This window comes from Echinops telfairi, unplaced genomic scaffold (assembly GCF_000313985.2).
Source record: "Echinops telfairi isolate 266 unplaced genomic scaffold, ASM31398v2 ScPeMD7_18;HRSCAF=68, whole genome shotgun sequence".
Classification (NCBI taxonomy): Eukaryota; Metazoa; Chordata; class Mammalia; order Afrosoricida; family Tenrecidae; genus Echinops; species Echinops telfairi.
Genome location: NW_022103915.1, coordinates 61,955,704 through 61,966,650, shown reverse-complemented (window position 1 = coordinate 61,966,650; position 10,947 = coordinate 61,955,704). Strand labels below are relative to the sequence as shown.

The following is a 10,947-nucleotide window of genomic DNA, read 5'->3' as shown; positions in this document are numbered from 1 at the left end:
GAATATAGAATGTAGAATTTACTGACATATTCCTGTCACGAGTAAGAAACCCAGATGAGGGAAAACAATGTGTCTCATGTGAAAAAAATTGAAGAAGTAGATGGATTATTGCTCAATGGCTATTAGAAGGGGCTGAGAGCTAAGAAATAATCATATTTACTGACGAAGAATTTGATGACACCTTAAATGGGAAAGAGAGATGGAAAGAAGACGGCTACTCAAAGCCATCCATGAAGGCGCCTCCAGGAAACTCCGGCCTCCTCTGTCCCCCTTAAATGACTTCGTTTCAGGGTTAGAATTTCGGAAACTCCCAGGGGCAGTTCTACAGGCTTGCTCTGCATCAGCATCGACTCGTTGGCGGTGAGTGGTGCAGAGGAGCGAGGTGGGTACGAAATGCCAATGCACAGAATTAGATTTCAGAGTAGGAACTTGCCGACTTGTGATTGTACTGAACCTTCAACATGAGATCGCACAGTAATTCTCGAAGGAAGATGTGCCAGATTTGGGGCGAAGGGGTGGGAGTCTGGCCCGACCAAATGGCCATATTAAATATGTGCCGGCGGGGTACAAATAAAGAGGGCAGCGAAAACGATCAACCCCACGCAGACTATTTGCCTGTGCGTGCCTCTTTAGCAGTCCGTTCCCTAAGTCCCTAAACCCGCGGTCGTCTCATCTTCAGTAGACTCGAGTATGCCCAGAACCCGAACCTAATTGAGACGGGAGTTTAAGACTGAATTCCTGGCCATGTTTAGGTAGAGGGATAACACCCGAGCAATTGTTGGGAAAACCTGACAAGATTTGCTAAAAACCAAACCAAACCAATAACGACCTTTTTCTTTAAGGGAGGCGGGGCGCTGTCTGTGACTAAAATTGGGCATGTGGAAAACGGTAGAGCTCCCTGGCGGCGCGGGAGGTCTTGATGAGGGAAACCGCGTAGGCACAGCTGCCCTAGTCCCGTGGCCGCAGGGCAGGGCTGAAGCAGGCACCGGCGAACGGGAGCGGCCGCCGGGAGCCGCCCGCCCCCCGGCGGAGGGCGACGCCTGCGCGCAGCGCGATCACGTGACGCCTTGCCGCCGGACGCCGACGCATGCGCGCCGGGCTCCGGACCGGGCCCTCGGTCGTGGCGCTGGTGGCGGCGGGTGCGGTGGTTGTGAAGGTTGCGAAGCGTGAGGCGGCGGTGGAAGTGCTCTCTTTGGCTCCGTGGTTCCCGGCTTAGGCTCATGGCCCTGAGTGGCATCCGTCGCAAGGTCAGCTGGCGCGTGCCCCGTGGAATCGGCCGGAGGACGCGGTCCTGGCGGCGGGAAGGGGCCTGCTGGGCTCAGGATACGCCGAGGCCGCGGCCTCCCCCGCCCGCCGCGTCTGCGGCCTGGCCTGGCCTCGGCCCCGCGCTGCCCATTCCGTTCGCCTTCCCACCTGTGGGGGAGAGCACCGGGAGGTTTCTGAGTTCAGACGTTTCTCTAGATGATGTCTTAAGTCCCAAAGGAGGGGTGTGCCTCCGTCGCTTGGATTTAAGTAGAGATCTGGGAGCAGCTCCGAATCCCTTCCTTCAGGAGCTGGAAGCCACTGTGACCGGGAAGGGAAAGGAGCCTTTTCGCAGATGCCAGGGATTGGGAGGACATAGGTCAAGTTCTATTAATAAAGCCTTTAGGTGCTTTGTAGGGTACGTTATGCATTCTGGCTACAAAAGCAACTCCTTTCGGGCCTTGCACTCCAAAGATTGCCTCAAGCATTTGACAAGAGTAAGATAAAAAAATCAGACCTTAAAGATCCTGGGAAGACTTCTAAAATAAATGTTTTAAAGAATATTTATCTTTTGTAGCCAGAGACCAGAACTGGTGTTTTTCAAGTCTTGATCAGAAATCAGATTTTTAAGGTTATAAAATTCTTAAAATGTTATTGTTGCTACTTCAGTACCACATGTTTTATGTCTATTGAAATGACTTTTGAGTTTGATAGTCGTGTTGCCTTTTCCTTAAGGATTTTGGGTTTTTAGGCAGCAAAATTCCATCTGCTAAGGAGTGTTTTAAACTTTTCTACAGCTGGAAAGCTTGAAGCTTAGGAAAAAGTTTCATGTAAAAAACTATGATGTCATGTTGTAATTTAAGTGCTTGGCACACTGAGGGGGTTTTTGTAGAACAAACTACTCAGTCATTCTCCTCCCCCTCCCCCACAACCGGGATTTAGAACTTATTTGTAGAGCTGCAAAAGTTGAAACTTCACTGTTCATCTCCTGGTAAGGATAGTGACAGAAATGCATTTTCCTGAAGACTAGTTCAAAATTTTGAGCTCTGAAATAATTAGGGGTTGAACAGAGAAGAGTTAACTGATAGGTAGAATGTGGTATTTGGAGAATGGAAAAGCAGAAATTTAGTCTCAGAATACTTAGGAATGTTTTTGCTTACCTAAAGACAAGATTTTCTATTCCTGTAAAGAGTTACAGTCTTGGAAACCCACGCGGCTGTTCTACATCTTTGAGACAAGATGGCAGTGAGCTTTTTAATAGTTGAATAAGAAAGTGCTAAGAATTTGCTTTTTCAGAATTTATTTAAGAACAACATTTAGTATGTTAACAAATACATATTCTGCATAAGGCATAAAATTGATTTGATATGGAAGATAGCCAAATGAGGAAGAAAGTAGTACTCATCCAACTGTAATTTTTTTAATCTAAAAAAATTGTTGTCTTGTTTGGCAATGCATCTTTATATATCTGAATACACACACATACATACGTACGTATATACATACATATAATGGAGCTCTGGTGGTGTAGTGGTTAAGCATTGGGCTATAATCCAATTAGTCATCAGCTCAAAACTACCAGCATCTGCTCAGGAGAAAGACTGGGCTTTCTACTTCCGTGAACAGTTACAGTCTCAGAAATTCATGGGTAGGTGGGGGGGAGTCCCCATAAGTCAGCATGGACTTGATGGCAGTGAGAGTTTATATATATACATAACCATCCAGTTTCTGGAACATAGTACATATAACAGTCACAAGAGCCTGTGGTTATAACAGTTTTTCTTCTTACTATACAAGGCTTCAAATGGACTTTCTGGCTGAGATGTAGAGTTACCTGTAAATTATAAAACTGTTGGTTTGCAATACAAAAGCTCCTGTCTTTCAGACTTTTATATATACTGCTCTTTATGAGAAAAACAACTAACCTTATGATTTTGAGTACCTCTCAAGCATAAAAGGAAGTTAGAGAGTAAAAAAGTGAAAAGATCACTGCAATCCTTAGTGGAATGTATGTATTATGTTTTATAGCCTAATTATGACAGATGAGAGAGTAATAATTTGTTCTACAAAAGCCCCCACAGTGTGCCAGAGACTCAAATTACAACATGGCTTCATAGTTCCCTGCATGAAACTTTGTTTTAAGTTTCAATTGCTCCAGCTGTAGAAAAATTGAATGTCTATTTCAACAATGTACTTTTTCTCTGTGCTTGCATACTAATATATACATTCTTTTTTCCATTAAAAATTGAACAGGCGTTTGATGTAGTGTACAGTTTGAAAAACATTGATCTAGTGAGGAGTTAAAGGAGCACCAGTGATGCTGTTGGGATGCTTTGGACTGCTAACCTCAGTGTCCCAGTTCAAACCTATCAGCTGCCCTGTGAGAGGATGATTAGATTGACTGCTCCATAAAGGTTCAATAACCATTGTACTGGGTCACTATAAATGGAATCCATCTGATGGAAATGTGTTTGGTTTTTGCTTAAAGAGATGAAGATAATTACTAAAACTATAATAATGAGGTCTATCTGAATGGCAGTGAGTTTTTGAATTATAATAATAGTGTGGATGAAAAGCAGGAACTACTTAATCTTTATAGCAAAGGGTGTGTATGATTATTTCATGGTTGAAGTTTGCAAAGCTGCTATTGATTCAGTGAATTGAGGGTGTAGCCCTGGTGTTACTATGGTTAAGCATTGGGCCACAAGGTCCTCAGTGCAAAACTACCAGGTGCTCCTAGGGAGAAAGCAGGGCTTTCTACTTCCCTTAAGAGTTACGGTCTCAGTAACTCAAAGGGGGTAGTTCTTCCCTGGCCTGTGGGTTCACTATTAGTTGGTTTCAACTCCATGATAGTGAATGTTTAGGCTTCCGGTATAGTATACCTCTAGGTGTTGGTCTATTTGGTTTTGACCCTCAAGATACTTATAATCTAATAGGGAAGATAGAGTTGAATAAGTATCCCAAGTGTGATCTGTGCAATGGAGAAAATAACTGCTGTGGGAGCATTAGGAACCCTAGTGATGCAGTGGCTTAAACTTAAGCTTCTAACAGCAAGGTTGGCAGTTCAGTTCTACCAACTACTGCTTCTTAGGAGATGAGAGACTATATTCTCCTGTAAACATTTATAGTCTTAGATACCCAAGGGTGCAATTGTACCCTGTCCTGTATAAGGTCTCTGATATTTCAAAGGGGTACATGCTAAAGAATATGGATGAAATATATGAATGTTAACCTATGTGTGTTATGGAGTAATGGCGAGTGGGAGTAGAGGGGTATAGATAAAACTGGATTCTTCATACGTTGATAATTCTTTAATCATGTTGAAGATTACATGGGGGTTATTCTCTCATTTTGTGTGTTTGAAAATATCCATAATAAAAGTGTGTTTTAGGGTAAAATTTCAGTTTAATTCAAGTAGTGGCATTCTACGAAGTACTTGTTCAATAAATAACATCTTGTAATATTTTCCTGGAGCCTTGGAGGTTATACATTGGGCTGTGATCTGGATGGTCGGCAGATTGAAACCACCGTGGGAGAAAGACTGGGCTTTCTCCTCCCATAAACAGTGGCAGTCTTGAAAACCCACAGGGAGTTGCTGCTATGAATCAAAATGGACTCGATGGCAGTGAACTTAGTGTTTTCACTAATGACTGATAATTGAAGTCATAACAGTGTATGATGAGCATTCTTTGGAGGGGCAGTGGGCCAGCGGAAGAGATGGAGTGCTTTGAGTAGTGGAGTGATAAGATATTACTTATAATTTAAAAACAGCACTACCTGCTGTGTTGAGAACAAACGGGACAAGGAGGGAGTAGTAGGGTAAAGCAAGGAAAGATTCGAGACCTATTAGAAGGCTGAAGGAGGCCATGACATATTCTCATTGAAAGAAAAATGACTTGAAGATGGTGAGAATTGGCATTCTGAATATATGAGGAAATACCCAAGGAAACCTGGAATTTCTTCAAAGCTGTGTATTTAATTTTTTTTTTAAAAACCAACCATATCACGTTCAAAGTACTCTCCATAATACTTAATACATTTGTCAAATCTGCGATTCTATTCTTGGAAACATTTTTCAAACTCATCTGCTTGGATGGCTGACGTGGCATGCCCTTGTTTTTTTCTTCACCTCCTCTATGTCATCAAATCACTGTCCTTTCACGTCCCTCTTCATTCATGGAAACAAGAATAAGTTGCACTGAGCGAAGTCCGGTGAGTAAGGTGCATGGAAACCATGACTGCTTGAGCAGGTACATTGTCGTGACAAAACTAGTTGCCTGTGTGTTAGTCTTGGTAGACTAGAGAAATTCATATGAGACTCATGTGAATATGAAAGAGGTTTATATTACAAGAACAATTGAATATTGAGAAAATATCCCAGCCCAGTCCCCATTAAGTCCATAGTTTGATATTAGCCCATATGTCCGATACCAATCTATAAAGTGCTCTTCAGACTCATGAAATACATGCAATGATGCTGAATGTAGGAGGATCACAGGCCAGTGGGTTGGAAGTCTTGTGGATCCAGTAGTGTTGTAATCAGCTCAGCACTGACAGGGGTCTCTATGTGGCTTCTCTGGCTCCATTGGCCTGGTTGCATCAGGGTAGGTCCATGTGGCTTCTCTAGCACCGAGGGCATAGCATCATGTGTCTTGTCAGTACAGTGTCTCTCAGGGAGTGAGCAGAGAGAGAATGTCTCCCTTCTCCAAGGAGAAAATACCAAAGTTCCCAGAATCCTCAGGAGAAAGCCATACCCACACAGAGGCTTCATTGGCTATGATCCAATTAACAGACTATACTCCACCTCCCTTCACTCTTAATCCTTTCAAGTTCCAAATTGACACTAGATTATGTAACTACCCCACCCTGTCTGCCACAAATCAGGCCTTTCTTGTCACACATGGTTATGCAGTCTTTTCAGAACCTCTCAGTAGAAAGCTTGCTTAACAGTCTGACCTGGTGGAACAAACTCCAAATGCACTCTGGGTTAACATTTTCTACCATTTGGAAAGTTGATGAACATCCAGAGGAGGCTTGTCATCAACCAACATTTCACCTTTTTTGAAGTGAGAAGACCACTAGTGCACTTGAGTTTTCCCATAGGGATGCCCTTGTAAGCTGTGTTTAACCTCACAATTTTCCTGAGCAGGAAACAAAATTTCACAGCTGCACGCTGTTTTAAATCAGCCATCACAAAAAACCCAAGGTTTGAGTGAAAGTGCTTTTATGGGGAAAAATTCACCATGACCAGAGAGAACTTTCCCAGGCAACGCCACTGGGTGCACTAACTCAGAGCAAGTTGTTGGATGCTTGATGTTCCGCTCCACCCAGCACAATTCCAGGGTTGTTTTTTTTTAATATCCCCTCACATTTGAAGGATTTGCTAACAGATTGGTGGGTGTGAAAGAAAGAAGAGTCAAGAAAAACTCCCAAGATTTTGGCCTGAGCAATTGGGAAGATAGAGATGGCTGTGAATTGAGCCTGTCTGGGGATGAGATAGTTAAGGTTTATTGTGCCAACCTGGCGTATAAACACGTGGGATTAATTGAAGGGCGGAGAAATAAGTGGCTTGGTGAGCCTTGTCTTTCTAGTTCTTGGGTGTCGTGCTTTCTGATGGTCGAACCAGGGTGCAGCTGCCTTAACCAGTTACCTGCTTCAGCTGGCAAGGCTCACTTCTTGCAAAACATCCCTGAGGAGAAGCCTCCTGGACCTACCCTGATGCAGCCCTGGGTGCTGGAGCAGCCGTGTGGAGACCCCTGCCAGCACTGAGATGCTTACACGCTCACTGATTTGGCTTTCCTCCTGCAGTCAGCGTCTTTGCGTATGTTTTGTGAGGTTGAGAATGACTGTGGATTGGTGTCAGACATATGGGTGAATGTTGGACTTAGGGGCTTGGACAGTACTGGGTTGGGATGTTTCTTAATGTATACTTACCCTCTATATAAAACTCTCTCTTATACATATGAGTTTCTCTGGATTTGTTTCTCTAGTTTACCCAGACTAATATAGGGGAGAAGGAATATGAGGAATTCAATTAGCTTGATATGTCAAGTAGACATTTGGAGATAAGAATTGGGAATTTCTAAAAGAGGTCTGACTTGACTGGAGATGGGAATTTAAGAGTCTGCATAAAGTGATATGCAATTTGGAGTTATAGAAAGGGCAATGGACAATTATTGAGTTTTGGAGTACTCAAAAGTTTAGAGCTCAAGTAGAAGAGGAACACCTAGTTTGGCTTAGTAGACTGTCAACTCAGGAGGTGTGATAGTGAGGTAGGAGATGATGTGACCCAGATTTGAGAAAAGAAGACAATTCTTTTTTAATCATTTTATTGGGGGTTCTTAACAGCTCTTATCACAATACATGCATCCATTATGTCAAGCACATTTGTCCATTTATTGCCATCATTTTCAAAACATTTTCTTTCTACTTGGGCCCTTGGAATCAGCTCATTTCTCTCCCCCACCCACACTCTCTCATGAACCCTTTTTAATTTATAAATGATTTTTTTCACGTCTTATACTGACCGCTGTCTCCCTTCATCCATTTTTCTGTTGTCCATTCCCCTGGGAGGGGGTTATGTGTAGATTATTGTGTTCAGTTCCCCTTTTCTTCCCCCACCTTCCCCTTAGCCTCCTGGTATCACTACTTTCGTTATTGGTCCTGAGGAGTTTATCTGTCTTGGATTCCCTGTGTTGAGAGCTCTTATCTGTACCAGTGTACATGCTCTAGTCTAGCTGGGGATTTGTAAGGTAGAATTCAGGGGGTGGGGAGTGGCATTAAAGAACTAGAGGAAAGTTGTATGTTTTGTCGACTAGCTCGTCTCTTCCGTTTCACCCTTCTGTAAGGGGGTGTCCAATTGTCTATAGATGGGCTTTGGGTTCTCACTCCGCTCTCTCTCTCATTCACATTGATTTGATTTTTTGTTCTGGGTCTTAGATGCCTGATAAACCTGAACCCATTGACACCTCCTGATCACACAGTCTGGTGTGTGATTCTTAACCTCCCATGTAGGAGCTTCCAAACTAAGACTTGTGAAAATCAGCCAGTGAAAATGCTCTTTTTCTCATACCTTTATGTTAAGATGGACATTGGACCTTGACTCAAGTACTCACTTAACACAAGAACAGTTTGTTCTAACAATCCAGCATTCTGTGATGCTCACTGTCCTGACGTGATCGCCGAAGACAAAATGGGTGCATAAGCAAATGTGAAGAAAGCTGATGGTGCCTGGCTATCAAGATACAGCATCTGGGGTCTTAAAGGCTTGAAGATAAACAAGCGGCCATCAAGCTGAGAAGCAACAAAGCCCACATGGAAGAAGCACACCAGCCTATGTGATCATGAGGTGTCGATGGGATCAGGTATCAGGCATCTAAGACCCAGAACAAAACCATACCCAAGGTGAATGGGGGGGTGGGGCATGGAGTGGAGACCCAAAGCCCATATGTAGACAATTGGACATCCCCTCACAGAGGGGTCACAGGGAAGAGATGAGCCAATCAGGGTACAGTATAGCACCGAGGAAATACACACCTTTCCTCTAGTTCTTTGGTGCTTCCTTCACCCCACTATCATGACCTCAGTTCTACCCTATATATCAGATTACACCAGAGCATGCACACTGCTACAGATAAGAGCCCACAACACAAGGAATACAAGATATATAAACACCTCAGGGCCAACAGAGTAGAGACACCAGTAGGATGGTGGGAGGAGGGGGGCGGGGATTGATCACAAGGATCAACCTAGAACCCTCTCCTAGGGGGACAAATAATGGAAAAGTGTATGAGGGGTGATGGAGGACAATGTAAGAGATGGAAATAATATATAATTTATCAAGGGTTTGGGAGGGAGGGTGGGTGGGGGAGGGATAGGGAGGAAATGGGTAGCTGCTACCAGGGGCATAAGTGAGAAGAGAATGCTTTGAAAATGATGGTGGCATATGTGCAAATGTGCATGACACACTGGATGAATATATGGATTGTGATAAGAGATGTTAGAGCCCCCAATAAAAGTATTTTTTAAAAAGAAAGAAGGAAAATGCTCTTACTGCCATTGAGTTGATGCCGAACTCATAGCGACTCCATAGGGTAGGATAGAACTGCCTGTGTGAGTTGCTGAGACTTACTTTAGTATATGTGCTGCCGAAGCGAGCACTGTGAGACTAACTTTAATGGAGTAGAAAGCCCTGTCTTTCTATTGTGGAGCAACTGGTGATTTTGAAATAGTGATCTTACAAATCATAGCCCATTGTGTAACCACTATGCCACAGGGTTCCGTGAAAATGCTAGGAATTAGAATTCTACAATTAAAATCCACTGCCATTAAGTTGACTTCTTCCTTCGGTACCATTTGTTTTACCTCACGAACTAGTTGAATGTTGACTAGCTCTTTTTGGTACAGTGACTATTTTTTCCCCACCCTCTTGATGCTTCTTCCATCCTTCAGTATTTTGCCTACAGAATCTATCATTATTGCAACTCTAGACTTCAATTTTTTCTACAGTTCTTTCAGAAAATTCTCAAGCCATGTGATTTTCAGTTTCCTCATATGCATGTAAAAGTTGGATATTGAATAAAGAAGATGGAAGAAGAATTGATGCATTTGAATTATTGTGCTGGCGAAGAATATTGAAAAGTACCGTGGGCTGCCAAAAGAACAACAAAAATTCTGTCTTGAAAGAAGTACAATTAGAATGTTTCTTAGAGACAAGGATGGCAAGACTTCATCTTACATACTTTGGATGTGTTGGTAGGAGAGACCAGTCCCTGGAGAAAGATAGCATGCTTGGTAAAGTTGAGGCGCAGCAAAAAAGAAGACAATCCTTGACAAGATATTTGACCCAGGGGCTGTGGCGGTGGGTTCTAACAAAGAACAATTGCTCTTTTCTTATCTGATGTTTTCAACAGCTTTGTGAAGCAGGTAGTGTTAAATATTTTCATTTAGAAGTAAGAAAGTGAGGCATAACTTGGATGAAGGAGAAGACAATATATAATAAGGGAGAGGTTAGGCAAAAATAATGGAAGTAGGGGAAGACATTGGAAGATTTGTAATAATTAAAGGCACGAGACAAATACTGTTACATGCACCAACTTGAAATAACGGTCATCAATGAGTAGATGCAGGCTTGGATAGACATGCAGTCTGAATAAATGTAGGAAGGAGAGTAGGCGTATAACTACAAATATATATATAGGCTTGGCAGAGGATATTTGTATGTATTTTTACTTTTGTTGCAAATTTATTCATGAATGTGGTAGAACATAAAAGGGATCTTGGCATAACAGTTCACAACGATAGTGTTTTACTTCTTAGTGAGTAGCAACTGGTGTCTTAAAAACTCAGAAGCAGATATATGAGGTACAATTATTGGTCTCTTTGCATCTAGATGAAAGAAGAGTGATGGAAATCAAAAGAAACATGGAAACAATTAGTGTAGTGAATGAAAAACCAAAACTCAGTGCCAGCAAGTTGGTTCTGACATACAGTAACCTTATAGGACAAAGTAAAATGACTCCTGTGCCTATCAGAGACTGTAACTCTTTTTTTTTTCCTTCTGGTTATTCATACAATTCTGTATTTCTTTTTTTTTTTTAAATCATTTTATTAGGGGTTCATACAACTGTTATCGCAATCCATACACACATCAATTGTGTAAAGCGCATTTGTACATCATTCTCAAAACATTTCCTCTCCACTTAA

At 42.5% G+C, this 10,947-nt stretch overlaps 1 protein-coding gene across 1 annotated transcript in view; it reads left to right on the top strand.

Annotated features, from left to right (window-relative positions):
- Positions 1-1,141: 1,141 nt before the first annotated feature.
- The window catches only part of PRPF39 (pre-mRNA processing factor 39), a 49,766-nt gene continuing 39,960 nt past the window's right edge, over positions 1,142-10,947 (top strand). The window contains exon 1 of the mRNA XM_004698560.4: positions 1,142-1,247. The gene's annotated coding sequence lies outside the window, so the exon portion shown is untranslated. The remainder of the gene's footprint in view (positions 1,248-10,947) is intronic.